The sequence below is a fragment of the Marmota monax genome, unplaced genomic scaffold (assembly GCF_021218885.2).
Source record: "Marmota monax isolate L192 unplaced genomic scaffold, Marmota_monax_Labrador192_F-V1.1 WCK01_AAM20220418_F8-fsc00077, whole genome shotgun sequence".
In the NCBI taxonomy this organism is placed as follows: domain Eukaryota; kingdom Metazoa; phylum Chordata; class Mammalia; order Rodentia; family Sciuridae; genus Marmota; species Marmota monax.
In genome coordinates this window covers 7173041-7197808 of record NW_026694610.1, presented here as the reverse complement: position 1 = coordinate 7197808, position 24768 = coordinate 7173041, and positions in this window count along the sequence as shown.

Sequence of the window (24768 nt, the reverse complement as noted above, 5' to 3'; positions counted from 1 at the left end):
ATGCTGACTCCCCTGTGCCAGGAGAGTGGGTTTTCTTGACTTACAGAGAAATGCTTGCAGCATCTCTCTACTTGCTCTCCACTACCCAGCTCAAAAAAGAACAAAAACAATATTAACAACCTGTACAAAATTTGAACTGACTCAATTGTCTTAAATCTTGAAGAGACATTACAAGTAGAAGTAAGCAGCTCATGTGAGGTGGTCAAGGATGTGTAAGAAGAGTTTTCTTGAAAATGTTTGTTTCCTTCTGGCTTTTGCATGTTAAAAAAAGAGAATATATGTAGCAAGGGTGAATTTCAAAACCAATGTTAAATTTGCAAAAGTGAAAATAAGAGAACACATTTGGGTACAGAATTCAGAAGATTTCCTCTTCACCTAAAAAATTCTAATAAAAGCCTGTAAAAAATATGTTGACTTATATGCAGAAAAGCAATATAATAGCACAAAAATCCATCCTGAGAAGAATTTTTATGAAGACTTCTATATCCTGCCTTACATCCCATGTTATAAACTATACCTTATGCTAACCTTAATATTACAGACTTGATCATAGTCTAAAATGAAGTATAGAGATTATAAAAAGACAAATTATTTTCTCTGAATTGTTTCAACTGTATTAAAGAGAAATCATTGAACATAGTTCTTTTCTTGACGCATTAAACAACTTCTGAAAATTAGTTAAAATATATCTATAACCAATATGACATTTAAAGTAAAGGCTACCTATTGCTATGAATCTGGTGACCTGAGTCTGTCTGTCATTCTTAATGGACTGAATAGAAGTATTATTAAAAATGTTTTCTCAACAAAATAAAGATGGTGTTAATCTGAAATATGTATATGGGGTAAAAATGGGAGTTCATAATCTGCTTGAAGCAAATGTATGAAATACGATATGTCAAGAGCTTTGTAATGTTTTGAACAACTAATAATAAAAAAAATTTAAAAAGTTATAAATGAAAAAAATCTGTTCTATCTGTTTTTTGTCTATTTTATTTCCTTAGACTACTTAAAGCCAATGTAATTTTAAGGGAGCTGTGTCCTTTTGAATGTAATGATAACTCAGCTTCTAAAAGCTCTTCATCACAGACCTATGGATTCAGGGACATGGATTTATGAATAGTCTGAGTTCACGGAATGCTAATCCCAACCCTGCCGGTGATTTATGGTGTGGAACTGGGCAAACTGCCTAACATCTCAGTTTTCTCATCTACTAAAAGGAAACAATAAAAACACTTCCCTTGAAGAAATTGGGTGTGGTTAAACTAATCAAATGTGCTAAAATACTAGGTAATCACATTTTCATAAATCATATTCATGTGGCCTATTCTGGTTCAGATCCAGAAGTATTCAAGTGAAATTATTTTAAAGCTTGCACCTAATAAATCAAAAATTTTGCTCATTCAGGATTTATCAAAATGCACACTTAGTAAGGCCTTAAAATGCCAGCCACACTCCTGTCCCCCATAGATATACTCATACACATATCTGTGCTTGTTTGTCCAATGCCAAGCCAAGAGCTGTTATTGACCCAGGAGGATTAAACTTTAGTTTGAGATGCCGAGTAATTAGTGAAGTGACATGAGACCATCATTTATAGTCCTGTGTAGTCATGAATGACAATGTCAGCTGAAACAAGGACAAATGAATGAAAGCCAGTAGCTCACAGAAGCCCCTAGAAAACAGAGCACCTGCAAAATGTTAGCATGTAAACCATAGCCCAGTACAGGACTGCAATGGAATTTTGAAACTATTTCCTAGCAGCAGTCAGTACTAATAATACAATTCCTGAGCCAAGTCAATAAACTCATAGTAAATGTTATTTTCCCATATGTGTTCTTTCAAGGGAGAAAATTACAGTAAAGCTATCCTTATCAGAGTAGGGTAAACACAGCCTATTACAGAGAATATGCTGTCATTTATCAGAGGCTTAAACTGTTCGCACTTATTCATTCAAGTAAAAAGCATGATTTTCTAATTCATTTTGAGAAGCTATAATTTTCACCTATTTTTATTTTCAATAAATATTTTAAATAATCAAATCTTTAAGTGTCTAATAACAAAACTTAAAACACCTTTAAATGTGGATTAGTTTATTTTCTAACTTGTATTTGCTTTATATTTGAATGATAAATCTCTATATACTTTTAATACATCAAAATGGATTTTTAAGAAGTTTTTAAAGAACATATTTCAATGGATTTTCTACTATAAAACAGTTTCATAACAATAAGATTTTTTTTCCCATGTGGGAAGCCAACCAATGCTTTTAAGGACATGCTGAATAAATTTGAATAAGTGTTCCCATTTATTATGGTTAATTTCAAAGAATAGGTAAAAACTGGGATTCAGATTAACTGGAATGGTATTATACATATATAATTTAAACAATTTCTTTATTTTAAAATGCAATATAATTTAAATTTAAATTAAGAAATTATTTGTATATTTTGTATTATTTTTTTATTGTTTCCTTTTAGTTACATATGATAGATAGTAGAATCCATTTTGATATAATTATATAAGCATGGAATATATCTATTTTAATTAGGACCCTATTCTTAGGGACTAAAACAATGGTGGGATTCACTGTGGTGTATTTATATATGTCCATAGGGAAATTATGTCAGTTTCATTACACTTTCTTTTCTTTTCCTATCCCCCTTCACCCCCCTTTGTCTAATATATTGAACTTTAATTCTTCTCTCTCCACTTATTGTAGGCTAGCTTCCACATGTCAGTAAAAATACTATTGGCCAAACATACATATGCTTATAAGTGTGTCCGTATGTTTATCAATTATAAAAATTTGGTTATCTGCTATACACCACAATTTACTGTGGTGTGTGTGCTATACACCAGAATTTATTGTTGCTGCCTATCTGCTATACACCACAGTTAATTGTTGCAGCCTAACAGACCAATCCAAAACAGTGGCTTAAACAACAAAATAGTTAGTATTGCTAATGAGAACTCAAGTCTATCAGGGGGTTCTGTTTATCTGTGCTGCACAAGGCCAATCCCAGCTGAGTTTGTTCACACATTTTCAATTAGCTGGTAGGTCAAATGTGGCTGGTTATTATTGTACCTTGTCCTCAAAGGGTGATTTGATGGCTCTGAGCCATGTGATCTCTTCACCACCATGGACTTGGCCAGAGTAGGTCTCACATTAAGGCAGGGTCCAAGAGAATGAGCAAAATCAATGTGCTGCTAGGCCTCCTTTCAGACCTGCCAGCTCATTACCTCCTTCACATAATGCAGGTCTAAGTAAATCATGAGTCCTTTAAAATTCAGAGGGGGGAAATATGAATTCTATTTTGTGATGGAAGGAGCTGTAAAATCCATATATGGGGGAAAGGGAAGAAACAGACAAGACCATTTTTACAATCAATTGATCACAATATCTAAATTTCAAATAAGGAGACTGAAATTTAAAAATTTGAAGGATTCCAATTGGAAAACTCTTAACCACAACCTAAGTGTTATGGTTTAAAATCTAGAAATGTTTCTGCACCTCCATATCTGTGAGGTTGCAATAAAGGTCCTGAAAACTCTTTAAACAAAACCTAGTATCAATTGCCAAACTAACATAAAATAAAATATTATATTCAATTATTGTTAACATTTCATTATGAGAGGAGACATAAGAAAAATCTCCATTGGGTTTGCTAGGCAAGGGTGGAAAGTTTACACAACACAAGGATTTTAGTAAAACAATCTCAGTCTCTGCAGTGGCCTACTGCTAGAATACAATTACAATAATTTTTACTTCATTAATCTGCAAACCTAATTATTTTAAAAAATATCCCAGCAGTTTCAACCTATTTCTTGCAAATATTTGTATCTTGAAGTAAGAGGTTGCTTTTCCTTGCAATTTTATTGCTTTCATAAAGCATACACTAATTGAAAAATGTATGAAGTAAATTAAATAAAGCTGTATTAGTTCTAATTAAATGAAACAGATTATATCTTAGAGAAAATCTAGCTACTTATATACTCAAAATTTATAACATGTGATATTCTCTATTACACATCATTCTTGGCTCATAAGAGGGTTATGTCCCAATAAACCCATCCTAAGTTGAAAACCATACGTCAAAAAGGCATTTAGTAACAGGATCTGCTGATTATGATAGCTTAGCCCATCTTACCTTAACCATGCTTTGAATGGTTACATTAGCATACAGTTAAGCAAAAGCATCCAACACAAAGCATCTTTTATGATAAATATTAGACTGATAGTGATAAACAGAATCCTTATATAGGTACTCACTATTAACATACTGATAAGGAGCAATAAATTATGGTCTATACAGAATGCCTATCACTTCTGCACCATTGTAAAACTAAAAAATATAAATCCAATCACAGGAAATTGGGGACCTTATATACTTACATGGAAATTAAACAAACATCTTGTGAAAACACTCATGTATTCTGGCTGGAAGTTCCACTGAGCAAACTAAGGGAGAAGGATAAATATTTAAGATGCAGAATGGCATTAAGACATACTTTCCAGAAGCAATAAGGTGTTGTCAGAAGATGAATAAAAGGGCATCCCAATATTTAGTGCCATACTACAACTATTTATTTGAATCACAATTGTACGGGAAGATTCCCTCACATATTTGTGGTTAGTTGTGGGTTATTATGAGTTGTTTGATAAAGTTGACTGGAGTCCTTCATGCATTTGGAAACCCAGCTGTAATATCTGGTCAACTCCATTCTGATCTATGTTGAATTTCTTCCTTTCTGTTTCTCAAGAGTAGGGTTATGCAGATGACCTAGACATGTACAATAAACAAACAAGTGAATCTATACACAGCTTCTTGAGACTTAGGCTTGGAATTCGGACCTACAACTGCCAACTTATTGTATTGACCAAATCAAGACACAAGCTAGATCAGATTAAAAAGGAAGGAAAACAGAGTCTACTTAATAAGAGCTCCAGAGTTACCTTACAAAAATGTAATTATATAAGTAGATAATTTTTCAAATAATCTAGAAAAGTATTTGTGTTCTTTTGGCTGTCAACTAAGATATGGGGATGTTGAAAGTCATCTTGTGGTTAGAATCCAGGATGCTGTTAAACATCCTTGACTACACATAATGGCCCCCCACTAAAAGACTATTTGCCCCAAATATCAAGATTACCAAAGCTGAGAAGCCACAATATAGGAAGAAATCATCATTAAATTACTCGGTTTTAGACTATGGACAAATTCTATGTGCTAGCCTAGGGGATCATTAATTAATTTATTTTTAGTATTCATGGACATGAATAGAACAGATTTACTGTTTCAATTCTATTTCAATTCTGTGATCCCTACCTTATGTACATATTTTTATTTCTTAGATATTCTTTTCTCAATTTTCTCATAAGTAGGCATTTTTTAAAGATTGTTTTGATGTTAGGGGTTGAATCCAAGAATACCTTTCCACAGAGCTACATCTCTAGTCCATTTTTTTTTGAGAGAGAGAATTTTAATATTTATTTTTTAGTTTTCGGACGACACAACATCTTTGTATGTGGTGCTAAGGATCGAACCCGGGCCGCATGCATGCCAGGCGAGCACACTTCCTCTTGAGCCACATCCCCAGCCCCCATTTTATTTTTTTATTTTTAGACAGGGTCACACTAAGTTGCTGAGGCTGGCCCGGAACTTGTGATCCTCTTATCTCACCCTCCTGAGTTGCTGGAAATACAAGTGTGCACCATTATGCTCAGCTGGCAGACATCTATTGATAAATTAAAAATGTTTGCTTTGTTTTTTGTTTACTATACTATATTAAGAAGATATTCTTAGCTTACAATGTAATCTTCAAAAATAATAACATTCTTAGTACTTCATCAATTTCTGTTCTCTAATATATTAAAATTGATTCTGGATATTTAGTCCAATTTCATATCATTTCAAATAATAATGTTATAAAAAATAAATTTGGATATATAAATAATTATTTTTAGAATTATGTTTGTTTGTAATAAATAACCATATGTGAGATTGTAAATTAATATATAAATTACTTTCATGATGCTTGAGAAGTATTGTCAATTTGATTTCCATTGAGTTAAACACATTGATTCCACCAATCTGTGTGTGTACATTTTATTTCAAGTTTACAGCACTGAATGGCGTTACATTTTTAATTTTCCCTAATCTATTATGCAAAATATTTTAGGTAGTTGTTTAATTTGCAACTATTTAGTAGGGAATTTAAATACATTTCTTTATATCTCCTACCTCAGAAACTTTACAAACTATTTAACCTTGATAAACTTACTGGAAATAGATAAAAGTAATACATATTTTAGAGTCATGAATAGTGTGTGTGTATAATAGCTTTAGCACAGTGATTGAAAAGTAATGTTCAATAAGTGTTGAATATTAATTTTTACATTACCACTATTTTAAATAATTTTATCTTGTATGTTTTTTGTTCATCTTTGCTCATGTTTTCAGAGGACATAATGTTCTTTAAGCCATTTGATTGAATATTTCAATATATTAAAAATATTAATCTTTTTTTACAATTCTAAAATATCACCCATTTTTAATTTTCCTTATCCTACATATAAAGTTTTCTTGAAAACATAATCACCCTTTTTCAATTATAAATGTCAAATTTATAGGAAACAAATGTTATAAGGACTTGCATACCACTATGATAAAAGAATTTTTTCAAAATGGTTTATATTTCACAAAATAATTTCATCTTCAAGTGTGGTATTTCATTGTTCACTATTCCTTTTGATGACGTAGATGCCACATTCATCAACTCTGTGTTTGACGTGAAACTAGGAAGTTGAATATTATTTAGACATCATGTCTTGGATACAAAATGATCATGACATCCTACAATGATGTGTCAAAATTTATTCAACAAAAACTCATTGAATATCAGTAATGTGCAAGATAATGTATTTAGTAGGGAAAGTTATTTGCACTTGACTCTAAAAATGCAAGGTATACATTATGAAACAAGAACACTCTTCATATTTATGCAAGTGCCCAAAATAAGTTAATTAAACTAAGTGACACTCTTAAGGTACATTATAGAAACTACCATTTATCTAGAACCAAATAATTCAGAGCCTAATTCTTTATATTGGAATTTTTCCACCTCAGCACTATTTATATTTGGACTGAATAATTATTTGGTTTGAGTGTTTTCACTGTATTTTAGGATTTTAGTCATATCTCTAGCCTCTAATAGCCAATAACACTCCTCCTCACTCCGCCCCCCCCCACCCCCCGGCCAAATATCACCAGAAAAAATGTCTGCAGATGTTACCAGATGTCCCCTGAAGCACAAAATCACCTCCATAGGGCACCACTGGTCTACATCTGCAAGTTCATCAGTGCACCTTGATACCACTCTTACAAACAAATGGTAGTGAATGAGTTTTTATGAATGAGGAGAGAACCAAAAGGGCAAAGGGAGCCACAGGTATGTCAAAAGAGGACGATTACTTTGTTGGTTTTTAGTGAGCTTGTCTGGAGAATAAAAGCCTCTGAAGCCAAATAATAGTACTTTCAAAGCTCCAAAAACTTTTCCTCTATGAAAACACTTTCAGAAGTTAATTAATCTACAGTCATGTTCTATGTTACCACCAAATGTCAGGCACTGGGTATGTGAGGGCACAGACACTAGCCTCTGCTTCAAACATTTGGTTGTTGACAGAGAAAATAGCCATTAAATAATTACTTCCAAATAAGTATCAACTAATTCAGTTTTGAAAAATGCTCTTTGGAGATACCTGTTCCAAGATCACATATCATAGGAGACTGCAGAATAAACTGTGGGCGTAGGAGAGGATGTCTGGAGAAATGGTGCTGAAGTTGGAAAAACAGCTAAGTTTACGTAGGGGCAGAGCAGAGACATGGTGTTTTGGTCAGAGAAAACAAGACCTGACAATCCTGAGATGGGTGAGAGTATATGGGCTTCTAGGACCTCAGAAAACCCAAATGGTTTAAATAAACTGAAGGAGGTGAAGAGTGGGGCAAGATAAACTTGAGGTTATTCTGGAAATTGGAAGTTATTTTAAAAAAATAGAAGAATTTTAAGGAGGGAAGAAGGCATGATCAGATTTTAATCTTCAAACAATGACTTCGACAGAGATGTTTTGTGAAGCTCTGGCAGGCACACATCTATATTTTACATATGGATAAGAAATATAAAGAAAATAAATTTTGACTCTTCTAAATTCCATTTCTGTTATAACTGTGTATTTACTTCAGTGATCAATATATGGAAACCAAAATTCTCCTATGCATCACTCATTGATTATGCAAGTGTTCTTGGCATAAGTTGGCATGAACATACTTTATATACAGAGTTACGAAAAATTGTGCTGTGAATGGATAATTATGAATCTAATGCACTCCACTATTGTCATGTATGTAAGAAATAAATTTTAAAAAGGCTTTGTTTCCAGCTGGGGATGTGGCTCAAGTGGTAGCGCGCTTGCCTGGCTTGCGTGCGGCCCGGATTCTATACTCAGCACCACATACAAACAAAGATGTTGTGTCCGCCGAAAACTAAAAAGTAAATATTAAAAAAAAAATCTCTCTCTCTCTTTCTCTCTCTCTCTCTCTCTCTCTCTTTCTTTAAAAAAAGGCTTTGTTTCTCAACAAAGATATTTGTTCTAATTTCCACAACATTTTGTCTTTGTTTTTCTATACAATAATTAATACCTTATAAGAATTTGAGATATCAACCTTGTCCTCTGTTAATAGCATTGGCATTGGCCACTCAGTACTTAAAGAACATCTGAGATTATTAATTTTAAACTTCTATCTTTTCTTAAATTATTCTTATGGAAATATTAAAGTAGATTTTGGTATTGAGACTATGGCATTTTATTTGCATGTAATTGGCAGCTGCTTATGCTTCTGTCAATACAAATTTGTGAGCAAACAAGTAAACACTTAGCAGTATTAGTGAGGGCCCTTGGGATATCCTCTTGGCTCCTAAGTATTTAATTAAATAGCAAAATGTATCTGCTATTGGCCCTCCATACCCTTGAGTTCCATATCTAGTGATTCAAATAAAAATAGATTGAAAATATTTTGAAATATATTATTTATATACTAAACATGAACAGACATTTTTTTCTTGTTATTATTGTCTAAAAAGTATAGTATAATAGCAACTTGTATAGTATTTCTCTTGGAATTAATATTATAAGTAATCTAGAGATTATTTAAAGTATGCAAGAGAATATGCATTTGTTATATGCAATTACTACATCATTTTTGCATAAGAGACTTGAGCACATGCCAATTTGGATATCTAAGGGAGTCCTGGTACCAATCTTTCCCAAGGATACTGAGGATGATAGCAGATAGTAAATACATACATGTGTGTGTGTGTGTGTGTGTGTGTGTGCAGGTGTGTACTTATACCCCAGGTTGGCACCCTAGAGAATGGTGGCACCCTTGAGAGGTAGGACCTGCTGGGTCTTTATGTTGTTGGGAGTGTGTTTTTGGAGGAGATTGTGAGACCCCCAGGCCCCTCCTCAATCTCTTTTGCCTCTGGACCATGAAGAGAATGGTTTCGCTCAGCAATGATGCCATGATGCCCCTTTACCCAAAGGCAACGGGGTCAAGTGAACATGAACTGAAATCTTAAAACCGTGAACCAAAATAAAGTTTTTCTCCTTCTAAGTTCATTTTCTCCAGTATTTGTCATAATGATGGAAAGATGACTAAAATATACACACATCACTCATGTGTACCTAAATAGAGTAAATTTTGCATACATCTTATGAAAAATACATATGATATATTTCTGTATTATATTTCTATATAAAATTACCATCACTAAATCTTGTTTCAAAGTTTATATTTACATTTTCCTTTTGAGTTAAAATTCCTACTTTTGATTTAGAATATAAAACCAGAGGTCCAAGATGACGGGCCAGAGGGAGGCAGCATTCTGTGTCACTTCATGACCTGGAACTCAAGTAGTAAGAATACTGCTTCTCTGCCAGTGATATTCCTGATTCTGCAAAGGACTCATGGCCACAATGCCTGTGCTGGGCTCCAGACCTCAGCATCAGAGTAGGTCTCGCAACTACTCACCCATACAGGACTATGTGGTGCCTGAGCAGGACCATGGGCATAAGCACCCGTGCAGAACTTTGGCCACCCACCTCAGCAAAAATCCTGGGTGTCACTCCCATGAAAGACACCCATCAGCTTCCCATGCACAGGAACTCCAGCTGCTGTTCCTACGTTGACCTCTATCTACCAATATGGGACTCCTCTCATGGCCTCCATCTTGGGAGTCTGCAGCAGCGGAGATAGTCCCCTATGTACAGTAGACTGCCTGCACCTGGAAACTTCACACGGGCTCTGAAGTCAGCCAAGAAGCCACATACTGCATGCCACAGAGCTTGTCTCTGAACTCATCATCCAATTCCAACATCCAGCTCCCCCACCCAACAGGACACCCCATAGCTGACAGCAACCACCTCCATCTTGGGTCACCTTCATTACCATCTTTAGTGGGGGCAACTCCCAGTTTGGAACCCCAGCTGGACAGATAACCAATTTCTCCCTGACCCCTCTCCCCAGTAGTCACTAACCCAGCACAGTGATTGCCCAGTACAAAACAGCTCTCAGCAGGGCAGGTGCACAGTGTGCCCAAAGTGCCACACTCAAGAGCCCAGGAGATAAATTCCCCTTATTAGGAAGTAGTAAGGGAGAGGTGGAATATGATACAATTCAGAAACTAACACAGAGACCAGGAAGTGGGAGGGCTTCAGGTGAGATAAGGAGGTAAGACCTGGTGCTCACATCACAGGAGTGGGCCAAAAAAGAGATCCTTGAAGTGCAGTCTCCTTTTGGGGACCAGTGGGTCCCACACCCCAGTTCCAGGTGCCCTCCAATCAATATCACCCTTTCACCCTGGATACTTTTTTCCATCCTGAGAGCAGAGATACCAGCTAACAAGAGACAACCCCACCTATTGGATGAGAAGGGAAGCAAGAAACATACTGATTTCCAATCAAAACAATGCTTGTTTCTTTCTTTGAGATATTTATTTTTCTTCCTCTCTATTCTTTTGCACTCACATCCCCAACATATGTGAAGCCAAGTACTTTGCATGAATTAGGAATTTGAGAACTGATACAACTGAATATTGTATAATAGTTGTGTTGTATATTCTTTTTTAAATTTTCCCTTTTTCCTCCAATACATAGCTATTAAGAAAAATAAACATACTTTAGTTTTCTTAATATATATGTATATTTTATGTACTCTACTGTCTTCTCACTTGTCTACCCAAAATTACTTTCTCTCTCTTCTCCTGCTACTAACCTTCCTCTTTAAATTTCTCTTTCACACTTCCTAAGATATAATAAGTCTCTATCCTCACCTCCTGCCTCCTTAGCATATTATCCTACACCTCACCCCTGGTTCTTGATCCATCTTCAGAAATTGTAAACCTTTTTAAAAACCTACTGATTATATTGTAGATAATAATTAAATTTATCATTTCTGTACATTGTGACCAGACTGTAAATGTTTTAATAGCAAACTATTTGTTTTTAGGGTGTATATTGCTTATATTGGGATCTGTTAACATTGTTCTTCCCCTCTAAGGAAAGGTATTGAAATCCTACTTGGGCACTATAAGCCTATAGCATAAAAATGGTAATGCCTAAGATCCACAGTGCTAGAAGGGAAGACACACAAGGAATATGAAAAGACAAGGGAAGAAAGTGCCTGAAACAAATCAATATACCACATTATTAGAATCCATGGCCAGCAAAGAAGAAGAAATGACAGAAAAGGACTTCAGGATATATAATTAAAATGTTCTGTGAATTAAAGGATGATATAAGAGAGCAAATACAAGCATCGAAAGATCATTTTGACAAATAGCTACATAAACAAATACAAGAAGCAAAGATTACTTCAATAGGGAGATAGAGGTTCTAAAAAATTAAAATCATTGAAATGAAAGAAAAAATAAACCAAATTAAAAGTTCAGTTAAAAGACTCATTAACAGATTAGACCACTTGGAAAACAGGACCTCAGACAATGAAGACAAATATATAATTTTGGAAAGCATGTAAACCACACAGAGAAAATGGTAAGAAACCATGAGCAGAACATTCTTTTTATGCTATGAGTAGCATAAAAAGACAAAATTTAAGAGTTATTTGGATAAAGGAACCAGTAGAGCTCCAAACAAAAAAAGAATGAACAATCTATTCAATAAAATAATATCAGAAAATTTTCCAAATGTGGAGAATAAATTCAAAAACCAAATTCAAGAGGGTCACAGGATGCCAAATGTCCAAAAATCACAACAGATTCACACCAAGGCACATTACAATAAAAGTGCCCAATATACAGAATAAGGAGAGAATATTAAAAGCCATGAAAGAGAGAAATCAGATTACATATAGGGGTAAACCAGTTAGATTGTGTGCAGATTTTTCTACCCAAACCCTGAAAGCTAGAAGATCCTAGAAGAACATGAGGTCAAGCTCTGAAATAAAATGGATGCCAACCAAGAATCTTGTATCCAGCAAAATTAAGCTTTAGATTTGATAAAGAAATAAAAATTTTCCATAATAAACAAAAGTTCAAGAATTTATAGCTAGAAAATGTGCATTACAGAACATACCTGGCAAAATATTCCATGAAGAGGAAATGAAAAACAACAATGAAGATCAGCAGAGGGAGGTATTACATTAAGGAAAAACTAATAAAGGAAAAAACAAGTCACATTAAATACCAAAAATAAACAAAAAGGGCTGGGAATACAAATCAAGTCTCAATGATAACCCTGAATGTTAATGGCCTAAACTCACCAATCAAAAGCCATTGGATAGCAGATTGTATCAAAAATTAAAAAAAAAAAATAAAAAGACCCAACAATATGCTGCCTCCAGGAGACTCATCTTATAGGAAAAGACATCCACAGACTGAAGGTGAAGTGTTGGGAAAAATTATACAACTCACAAGGACTGCAGAAGCAAGCAGGAGTTTACATTTTCATTTCAAATAAAGTAGACTTCAAGCTAAAGTCAATCAAAAAGGATAAAGAAGGACACCACACACAATGCTCAAGGGAACTGTACACCAACAAGACTAAACAATTAAAAATACATATGTCCCAAACAATGGAGGATCTATGTTCATCAAACAAACTCTTCTCAAGTTCAAGTCAAATAGACCACAAAACAATATTTTTTTGTGAATTTAACACACCTCTTTCATCACTAGATAGATCTTCCAAACAAAAGCTGAAAAAAGAAACTATAGAACTCAATAATACAATTAATAACTTAGACTCAATTGACATTACAGAGCATTTCATCCTTTCAATGAGAGAATACACTTTCTTCTCAATAGCACATGGCTCCTTCTCTAAAATAGACCATATACTATTCCAGAATGCAACTCTTAGCAAATATAAAAAAAGGTAGAGATACTTCCCTGCATTTTATCAGATCATAATGGAATAAAATTAGAAATCAATGATAAAATAAGAAATAAAATCTACTCCAACACCTGGAGACTAAATAATATGCTACTGAATGAACAATGGGTTGCTAAAGACATCAAGGAGGAGATTAAAAAATTTCTCATTTAAATGAAAACACAGATACAACATATTGAAATCTCTGGGAAACTATGAAAGCAGTTCTAAGAGGAAAGTTTACTGCATGGAGTTCATTCCTTAAAGGAAGAAAAAGTCAACAGATTAATGACTTAACACTACATCTAAAAGCCCTAGAAAAAGAACAAATCAACACCCAAAGCAGTAGAAGATAGGAAATAATTAAAATCAGAGCTAAAATCAATGAAATTGAAACAAAAGAAACAGTTGAAAAAATTGACAAAACAAAAAGTTGGTTCTTTGAAAAAATAAACAAAATTGACAGACTCTTGGCCATGCTAATGAAAAGGAGAGAGAATACTCAAATTACTAACATACATAATGAAAAAGAAAATATCAAAACAGACACTACAGATACAGAAGATAATTAGAAATTATTTTGAAAAATTGTACTCCAATAAAATAGAAAATATTGAAAGCATCAACAAATTTCTAGATTCATATAATTTGCCCAAATTGAATCAGGACGATATATACACAATTTAAACGGATCAATTTCAAGTGATGAAATAAAAGATGCCACCAATAGTCTACCAACCAAGAAAAACCCAGGATTAGATGGATACACAGCCGAGTTCTACAAGACCTTTAAAGAAGAACGAATACCAATACTCTTCAATGTATTCCAGGATATAGAAAAAGAGGGAGCACTTCCAAACTCATTCTATGATGCCAATATCACCCTGATTCCAAAACCAGGCAAAGACACATCAAAGAAAGAAAACTTCAGATCAATATTTCTAATGAACATAGATGCAAAAATTCTCAATAAAATTCTGAAAAATCGAGCAAAAACATATCAAAAAAATAGTGCACCAAGTGGGGTTCATTCCAGAGATGCAGGAAATCAATAAATGTAATTCATCACATTAATAGATTTAAAGATAAGAAACATATGAAAATCTTAATAGATGCAGAAAAAGCATCCGACAAAATACAGCATCCCTTTATGTTCAAAACACTAGAAAAACTAGGGATAACAGAAAATATCTCAACATCATAAAAGCTATCTAAGCTAAGCCCCAGGCCAACGTCATTCTAAATGGAAAAAAATTGAAAGCATTCCCTCTAAAAACTGGAATAAGACAATGATCCCCTCTTTCACCACTTCTATTTAACGTAGTTCTTGAAACACTGGCCTGAGCAATTAGACAGACAAAAGAAATTAAAGGGCTACAGATAGCAAAAGAAGAACTCAAATTATCACTACTTGCCAACAATATGATTCTGTAACTAGAAGACCGAAAATTTTCCACCAAAAAACTTCTAGAACTAATAAATAAATTCAGCAAAGTAGCAGGATACAAAATCAACATCCATAAATCAAAGGCATTTCTGTATATCATTGATAAATCCTCTGAAAGGGAAACAAGGAAAACTACCCCATTTACAATAGCTTCAAAAAGTAAAGTAAAATACTTGGGAATTGACCTCATAAAAGAGGTGAAAGATATCTACAATAAAAACTACAGAATGCTAAAGAAAGAAATCAAACAACACCTTAGAAGATGTAAAGATCTACCTTACTCTGGGATAGGAAGAATTAATATTGTCAAAATGACCATACTACCAAAATCAGTATACAAATTTAATGCAATTCCACTCAAAGTTCCAGTGATATTTCTCATAGAAATAGAAAAAGCAGTCATGAAATTCATCTGAAAAAATAAGAGCCCAAAATAGCTAAAGCAATCCTTAGCAAGAAGAGTGAAGCAGGTGGCATCAATATTCCTGACCTTAAACTATACTACAGATCAATAGTAACAAAACCAGCAAGGTTTTGGTACCAACATAGACTGGTAGCCAATGGTACAGAATAGAGTACACAGAAACTAACCCACATAATTACAGTTATCTTATATTAGAAAGGCACCAAATACATAAATTGTAGAAAAGATAGCCTCTTCAACAAATGGTTCTGGAAAAACTGAAAATCCATATGCAACAAAATGAAATTAAACCCCTATCGCTCACCATGCACAAAACTCAACTCAAAGTGGATCAAGGACCTAGGACTTAAAACAGAGACCCTGTGTCTATTAGAAGAAAAAGTAGGCCCAATCTCCTTCATGTCAGTTTAGGTCCCATTTTCCTTAATGCAACTCCTATAGTGCAAGAATTAAAATCGAGAATTAATAAATGGGATGGATTCAAACTAAAAAGCTTCTTCTCAGCTAAAGAAACAATCAGTAAGGTGAATAGAGAGCCTACATCTTAGGAGCAAATTTTTACCACTTGCACATCAGAGAGAGTACTGATTTCTAGAGTATAAAAGAACTCAAAAAGCTAAACACCAAAAAACCAAATAACTCAATCAATAAATGAACAAAGGAACTGAACAGACACTTCTCAGAAGAGGATATATAATCAATCCATAAATATATGAAAAAAAGTTCAACATCTCTAGCAATTAGAGAAACGCAAATCAAAACTACTCTAAGATTTCATCCCACTCCAGTCAGAATGGCAACTATTAAGAATACAAACAACAATAAGTGTTAACAAGGATGTCGGGGAAAATATACACTCATACATTGCTGGTGCAACTGCAAATTGGTGCAGCCAATAAGGAAAGCAGTATGGAGATTCCTTGGAAAACTGGAAATAGAACCACCTTTTGACCCAGCTATTCCACTCCTTGGCCTATACTACAGGAACACAGCCACATCAATGTTTATACCAGCACAATTCACAATAGCAAAACTGTGGAACCATCCTAGATGTCCTTCAGTAGATGAATGGACAAAGTAAATGTGGGTTGTATACACAATGGAATAATACTCAGCAATGAAATCATGGCATTTGAAGGTAAATGGATGGATTTGGAGAATATAATGCCATGTGAAGTTAGCCAATCCCCCGAAACCTGATGCTGAATGCTTTCTGTGATAAAACATGGCCAATTCATAGTGGGGTTGGGAGAAGGAACATGGGAGGATTAGACAAACTCTAGATAGGGTAAAGGGGTGGGAGGGGAAGGAATGGGGCATAGAAATAGAAAAGATGGTGGAATGAGATGAACATCATTACCCTAAGTACATGTATGAAGACACAAATAGTGTGAATATACTTTGTGTACAACCAGAGGAATGAAAAATTGTGCTCTATATGTGTAATATGAATTGTAATTCATCCTGTTGCCATATATAACAAATTAGAATAAAAATTTAAACAACAACAACAAAAGAATATAAAACCAAATATATCATGTCAAATATAATAAATATCAGCAGGTGTGGCTCACACATAAATAAATACTATCAAAATTTTCACTGGTAAATTCCTCTCGAGTTTAAATATAAATTTTTATATGCCTTTTTATATAATGGTGTTAGAGTTAATGAGCTTATTCTGAATCAGAACTCTTCCTGATTAAAATCATAACTTTCCTAAAATGAAGTTTCAATGGCTCCTTATAATCTAATATCCAGTCACAAATACAAACGCATATTATCTAATTAGAATTGGATATATAAATAGTAGATAGGCCGTTTACTTTTGAACTTTTGTTTCCCTCTTGTGGAGCAACCTGGGACTTTAGTATCAAGGACAGGAGAGTTTGAATCTCCCAGTCCTTATGTAGAACAATAGCAAAAGAATCTGAATTTCTCACCTATAAACTAGCATTGTCTTGTTGCCTAGGATTCTGATGAAGGATGAAATGTTGGAAAGTGCCCATGATTGACAATCAAGATTAATTTTGTCCCTCTTAAGGATGTAAATTTATTTGTAGCAATCACTAATACTTGGATAGCCAAAGTAATCTGCCATTTTGGGAATAAAATGAAAGAAGTTTTATTTTGAAGGTACAGTTATGTTATTATGCAACTTACTTCAATCTTTTCAGTTCCAATAATCCAGGAATAAAATACTGTAATACCCTGAGAGATAAACAGAAGCAGAGTGAGGTCACATTCTGTTTTGAGATTGGTGCCCTATCTAGCCAGAACATCATCTAGCTACTTGATTTGTCACTCAACTAACTCCTGTCATTCAAATCCTATTGGTTTTGTCTCACGTACCTCAAATCTGTTTTGGGCTTGCCAACATATCTACCATGACTAAATGTTCAAATTCCTGACCTTGTGTTCAGTCTCTTTTGTGCTCCCTCCAATTCATATTCCCCACTGCAGCCAGAGGAATCTTTTCATGACACAAGCTTAATGATGTCATCCTTTCCACTCCAAAGTATTCAATGGCCCTTCAGCCAGGCATAAAAGTCCTTTAGTGATAGGAACTCCACCTCCTTCTTTAGCCTCACCTTTCATCTAAAATCTTCAAAATGTGTGCTCTCACAATTCTTCAATAACATGAGGCATTTGCCACATGATTTCACAGCATTATTCCTACTGTTCTCCAAATCTGAAATAACCTATCTTGTTTGATTGATCCTCATTATGCTATTCGTATACCAATAACTCTTTATAAATGCCTTTGATTTGTACTCTCATTGGTTAATCTTGTTATTCTGAGTTCTTTCTCTTCCTTAGAAGTAATCACATTTTTGTATCATTTTGTTTATACTTCTAAAATCCAAACTCTTTGAGGGAAGGAGAATTTTCTTATTCAGAGTAGGACATTTTGATATAACTGTATTTAATATGGGAGTATGTGTGTGTGTGTGTTCATGCGTATGTATGTATGCATGTCATGTATACATATGTGTATATATATATAAATACACACACATACACAAATTTTTGCCCTATCTCTTCTAGGATAGAAATATCATGAGAAAGGGATATTTATCTATTTACAGACTAGGCTATTCATAAATATTTGTTTACTAAATAAATGAATTTGTCAGTTTTGTTTACCTTCAGCACAGAACTAGAGACAAATTCAAATACGAGGATATGTGCTCCTGAACTTATACTATATCCAGATGAACTCATTGTAAGTTGAAAATATCATGATTTGAAAATGACTTTAATATACCTAACCTCCTGAACACCAAAGCTTAACAACATAGTATTATGTAGCTTAACAACACAGTACTATGTAGTTGTTCACCATTGTGACCATGTGGCTGATAGGGAGCTGTGGCTCACAATGGTCACAATGGTCACAATGGTGAACAACTACATAGTACTGGTAACATAATATGGTAACACATACTACTAAGCCCAGGAAAAGATCAAAATCCAAAGTTTTGTGTCTAATGAATGTACTTGCTTCAAAACCATTATTAGATTGAAAAATCTGAAGTCAAATCATTCTAATTAAGGGAACATGTAAACTTTTCTTGAGTTAATCCTAGAATCTCAAAGAAAAAGGAGGGCAGGGATCAAAAGACATGTCATCAAGCAAGTTATCACTGTGGACAAAAGCAGTTTTATCTTCAGGGAAATTATAGAATATGTACCCTAAAATTATGCAACCCAATGGGTGAGGGAGACAAGACATTGATAGATTTCTGCTGTCAATCATTAAGTGGCAAATGTTCCTAGGGAGCTCTTTCTCCAGCATTCCCAGCCTGCCACACAGGACCAAAGGAGCTTCTGGGTGCCAGGTGTCTGAATTTCTCCAGTAAAGAAATAAAGGTCTTGGCAGCTAAAATCAAGAGTTTCCTGAGAAGGTAAAGGCCAAAGGACCCAGGAAAGGTGCCAAAAGCATTTGCTACTGCATTTTAAAGGAGTTTTGTGACATATCATGTATGACGGATATAGAATTGCATATAGTAGAATATGGTGTGTACTCCAGTCTTCCCGTATCTTTACATAGAAAATTAGAGGGATTTACTCTCTATATAGAACATAACAACGACCCCCAAATTTTGCCTGGTCTATCTGATTAATGAATTTACTATTTAGTTTCAAGTTGGACCCATCTCATATTTGGTTTAGATAATGAAGTTGATCAGAATAGGCACCAATTTGATGCTGAAGAGTTGACATAATTTAGGTTGTGCCAGTGTTCTCAATGTTAGTAATGTTGAGGCCAGAACTCATGTTTTAATGAGTTCTCACTTTATGAACTGACTCAAAAGCTCCAGGCCAACAAGACAATTTCCACAGAAAGTGCAGGAGGAAGTTAATGAAGCAAAACAGGTAATTGCTATAATGAAGATAGAAATAAAGGGAGTCTCTAAATTTCCTAATGTGACTGAGCATACAATGGCATGCAGCATTATTTAATTAATATTTCCTTTGGCTTAAAAAGTGATGATTAGACATAAAACAATGCATTTATATGACTTAAATTTTCTTCAGTTGTAATATGCCTTAATGCAGCTAAGGAATTGCTGCTAATAACCCTTAATCTTTAACTATTTTTAAAGATATGTTGATTAAGCTATTATTATATAGTGTTGAATGCTTACGGAATTTGGGAAATAAATTCTATTTAGAGATTTAATGGTATTTCCTAGAAACTTAACAAGGTAATCCTTGTCATACTTAGTCATAGTCAAATTGATTCTAGTTTCTTTCCAATATTTAATATAATAACTTATTTTTAGGTGTTTTATGGCATAAACAATCCAGAAGGGCTATTTTCTTGTGGCACTGTGATTACCTAATTTTATTAATCTGGATTTCTATAAAAATATTTCATAACTGAGACACTACATTTATAATTATTGACAAATTTATAAACCAATTATAAATGGACAGAAACATAAAGTTCACAGACAATATGTTCACACTAATATTCTTCCATGTAGATATTAAGATATATAGATTAATTCACATTCTTTATTTATGATATTACAAGACACACTTAAGACCACTCTCATTTCTTAAAATAGGTGTTATAAGTTTTAGGAAAGTTTGCATTGTCCTTTTTTTTTGTTGTTGATAGAATGCATTCTCATCATCATCATAACCTTTATAGTATTTTTGACATAAACTTCAAACAAGATAGGTATATTTACATGTATAAGAATTTATATTATATATTTGTATATAATCTTAGAAGGATGGGCATAAAACTTAATTTAGACCAATTGATAAACATATCACAGATAATATAATATAATAATTAATCACACTAAAGCACAGCTCATAAACAGTGCATGTTACATCCACTCAGAGTTACTGTAAGTGCATAGGAAAGGACCAACAAGGACCAAAGCCTTTTCTTTTTAAAAACTAATACATGGATAAACCTTTAACAAGGCTGATCATACACCAAATTTTTCACAAATTAAAAACAGTGATTAATGAAAATAAATTTCAGCCAATAACATTGGAAATTTCTTCTCAAATTAGCTTATCACAACTATAACAAGAAGAAATTGAAAGTCTATGTTGTAAAACGTTAATCTTCTTTATATCTTTAAACATATGGACTACATTTTTTTTTCATTCAATTATTCCAACTTGAAAATTCTTTACAAGTCTAGTTGGTCAGAAAATAATTCAACTAATTTTGACCTTAATGATCTATGAATAACAAAACTATTTTTCCTTTGATAGAAGAAACCGAAGAAAACTAATACTCTTTAAAAGATTAGTACTATCACTTTCCCATCATCTCCCCATTTGAAAGAAAAGAACATCTCCTTAAGAGAAAATAAGCAAGTAATTTAACTAATTAATTAAACATTCAACAATCACAGGTAGTAAAATTAATAATTAAAAGGCTTCAATTGATCATTCACTAAATGTAAGACACCATTTGAGTAACTTTGAATAAATGTTTCCATGGCATTGCCCACTTTCTAAACAAAAGAAACAGTTATAGGTGAATTGAACAAATTATATATGCAAAATGTGTTGCACAAATTTTTATAGTATCTCCACACTGTAGGATGGCTGTGAAGATGTGGCAGTTTACCTGGAAGCTGAGAAAGGAGAGACAGTCCTGTGGGCAGTGACCCAAGGCATGAGCAGACTTAAGTGCTCATGGTAACACAGAGCTATGTGGAGGTAGCCATGGGGTGGGAAAAGGTAGTAATGGGGTGCCATGCAGGGGCTGGGCAAATCTAACCTCTATTTCTCACTCTGCTGAGAGGATCTAGAAACAGTAAGGCCTAGAGAGATTACTCTTCCTCAAAATCAGAAGACCAACATATTCTGCACTATTTAATTCCCAGACTTCATTTACTTTTCTCCATTTTTATTTATATCTGTTGGACAGTGTTTCCTTTTCTCTAGCAGTGATAAAAATTTTACTCCCAAATGCCATTTTTTTAACTACAAAAAGCTACAGATTGTGAGTGAAATGGTTGATTTCGGGATGGAAAGTTGCTGGACACGGTGGCACATGTTTGTAATCCCAGAGTCTCAGGAGGCTGAGGCAGGAGGATCACGAGTTCAAAGCCAGCCTCAGCAATTTATCCAGGCACTAAGCAACTCAGTGAGACCTGGTCTCTAAATAAAACATTAAAAAGGGCTGGGGATGTGGCTCAGTGGTTAAGCACAATTGGGTTCAATCCTTGGTACCAAAATATTAAAAAATAAAAAGTATAATTATGGAAAATCTTATGCAAGAAAAATCAAGTGCTCCCCCACCAAAAAAAAGATAATAGGATAACGTCAAAGGAAACTCAAGGGAACACACACAGAATCTAGGAAAAAATAAGCATCAAACTTAATAATAACAGTAACAAGCAACAACTCATTCATTAAAACAGAAATCCCATGGTTTCATATTGATATAAATAAAAAACAAATGGCTTCAAGAGCAGAGAAAGCATTTTCTTATAAAAAGAAAGATAACTGGGTTGGAGATGTTGCTCAGTGGTAGAGTGCTTGCCTGGCATATGTGAGGCACTGGGTTGGATCCTCAGCACTGCATGAAAATAAATAAATAAAATAAAGATATTGTGTCCATCTACAATAAAAAAAAACCTATATTTTAAAAAGATAACTAAGGCTATAGAGAAAATGAAGAGAATCAAAATTCAATAACTGAGAAATGTGGGGGCAGTTGATTCACATAGGTTTAAGGAAGAATAGAATATTGGCCTAGATTTGGACTGTTTTCCCATGAAATGCTTACTCCAATTACAAATTGCAAAGTGTTTTTGTCGTAAAGAAATATGGTAGACACAAAATTGGTCAGGCTGTCAAAGTTACCATCACTATTAGCAAAACTGTTCCTCCCTATACAATGCTCTGAGACTAGCATGGTAATGTTTCTGCAGTATTCCTTTAGATAATGTGTGGCTTTAGTTTGATCATTGAGGAAAACATCAAATATCTCAGTTAATAATTTTTAAAGGCTTGTCAAGGTCATGATAAAATAAGCAACTTCTTTGCACATCAGAGAAGACAGGAATGACATGGCAAATAAATGCTGTGCATGATCCTGCATTGAGTCCAGGACCAGAAAGAAAAAAGAAATGCTGTCCAAATGGATATAACTAAAACCAGGTGGGCAAAAGTGAATAAAAGCTGAGGATTAAATAGTGTTGAATCAATGTTGACCCCTGATCTAGAGGTTGCTGTTGTTTGTTTGGTTTTTTCATCTCTGAAAAGGATGGCAATGCTCAGCTGGAAATACACAGTTGGAAATAAAAGCTCTAAATTAACTTGGGAATTCTACATTGGACTGTGTTGTGTTATGCACTTAGCTGATCTCCAAAACTGAGTAAATTCACATTTCCTAAACGTAACTAACATATCTATGGGTGAACCAGAGGAGAAGTTTGATAACTAGTCTGTTAGTGCTTCACAATGAAGGATTGATTCTGTCAGTTCATACAAGGACTGTGGTTTCTGTAGAATAACAAGGGATCCACCACACGACAATAGCAACAGTTACCCATAGGTTTTAGGTACGTTATTAGGAAAGTCAACTTTCAAATCACATTCTTACAATCCATAAAAATTGTGATTAAAACAGAGAATTGTGCAGAACAGAGAATTGTCAATGTTGTCCCCAAATTAAAATAAGACTTTGTGCAAATATTTTCATATTCTTCAGATAATATGAATGTGATTTTGGTCAGTTTCATTCACACTATAAACTTCTTGCCAAAATTATATATTTCCTTCTACATGTCTTACACAAAACACTTCTAAAAAAGGTTGACATTTGCCTACCTGTAATATTGAAGGCTTTATATTTTTGAGTCACTTTCAATTTCTTCAATTTTTTCCAAAGTATATAATGAGAAGTTTGACTTTACAGAAATTGAAGGAAATAGACTCCTTAGACAGGTACCTACAAGATGGCTGTCATAGCCAACAATAAAATAAATAAATAAACAAATAAATTGTCCTGGTGTAACATCATATTTTCAAATTGTGGGACAAGAATATCCTTTTCTAACCTGGAAATGCACTGAGGATAAGAACCATTAAGAGAGCTCTAGTGAAACAAAATTTATGTTTTCTTTCTCCAAAATTGCTTGATGATATTTGAAGAGGCCATTTTGATCTCATAAAAGACTGCACTGACTACATCTTAGCTTTTCAGTGTTATATGTAGGTTATGACAAAAATACAACAAAAAATGATTCACTTTTGGAATAAGATTACTTCAAAACTCAAAACAGACACCAGAACATACATGTCAATTTAAAAAGGACTTTCTTCATTTCCTAACTAAAATTATAACTTCTTTGGAACCTACCTTAAATTTCACAACTTAAAATTATCTTGATGAGGGGCTAGAGTTGTGGATCAGTGGCAGAGCACTTGCCTAGCACATGTGAGGCACTGGATTCATCCTTAGCATCACATAACAAATAAAATAAAGGCATTCTGTCCATCTACAACTACAATTTAAAAAAAATATCTTTGTACTTTAAATCCATTTTTCTTGGGAAATACAGATTTGATTTATATATATCATGGTATATGTTATGGTTTGGATCTGAGGTGTCCCCCAAAAGCTCACATATGAGACAATGCAAGAAGGTTTTGAGGAGAAATTATTGAGTTATAGCCTTAACCTAATCAGTGAAATAATCCCTGCTGAAATTAACTGAGTGGTAACTGAGGCAGGTAGGGTGTGGCTGGAGGAGGTGGGGCATTGGGGGGAATGATTATGGGGTACATATTTTTTATCTGGAGAGTGGACTCTCTGTTTCCTGCTCATCATGTGAGTTGTTTCCCTCTGCCACACTCTTCTGCCATGATGTCTTGCCTTATCCTGAGACCCAAATGGAGCCAGCCTTCTATGAACTAAGACCTCTGAAATCCCAAGCCCTCAAATAAACTTTTCTT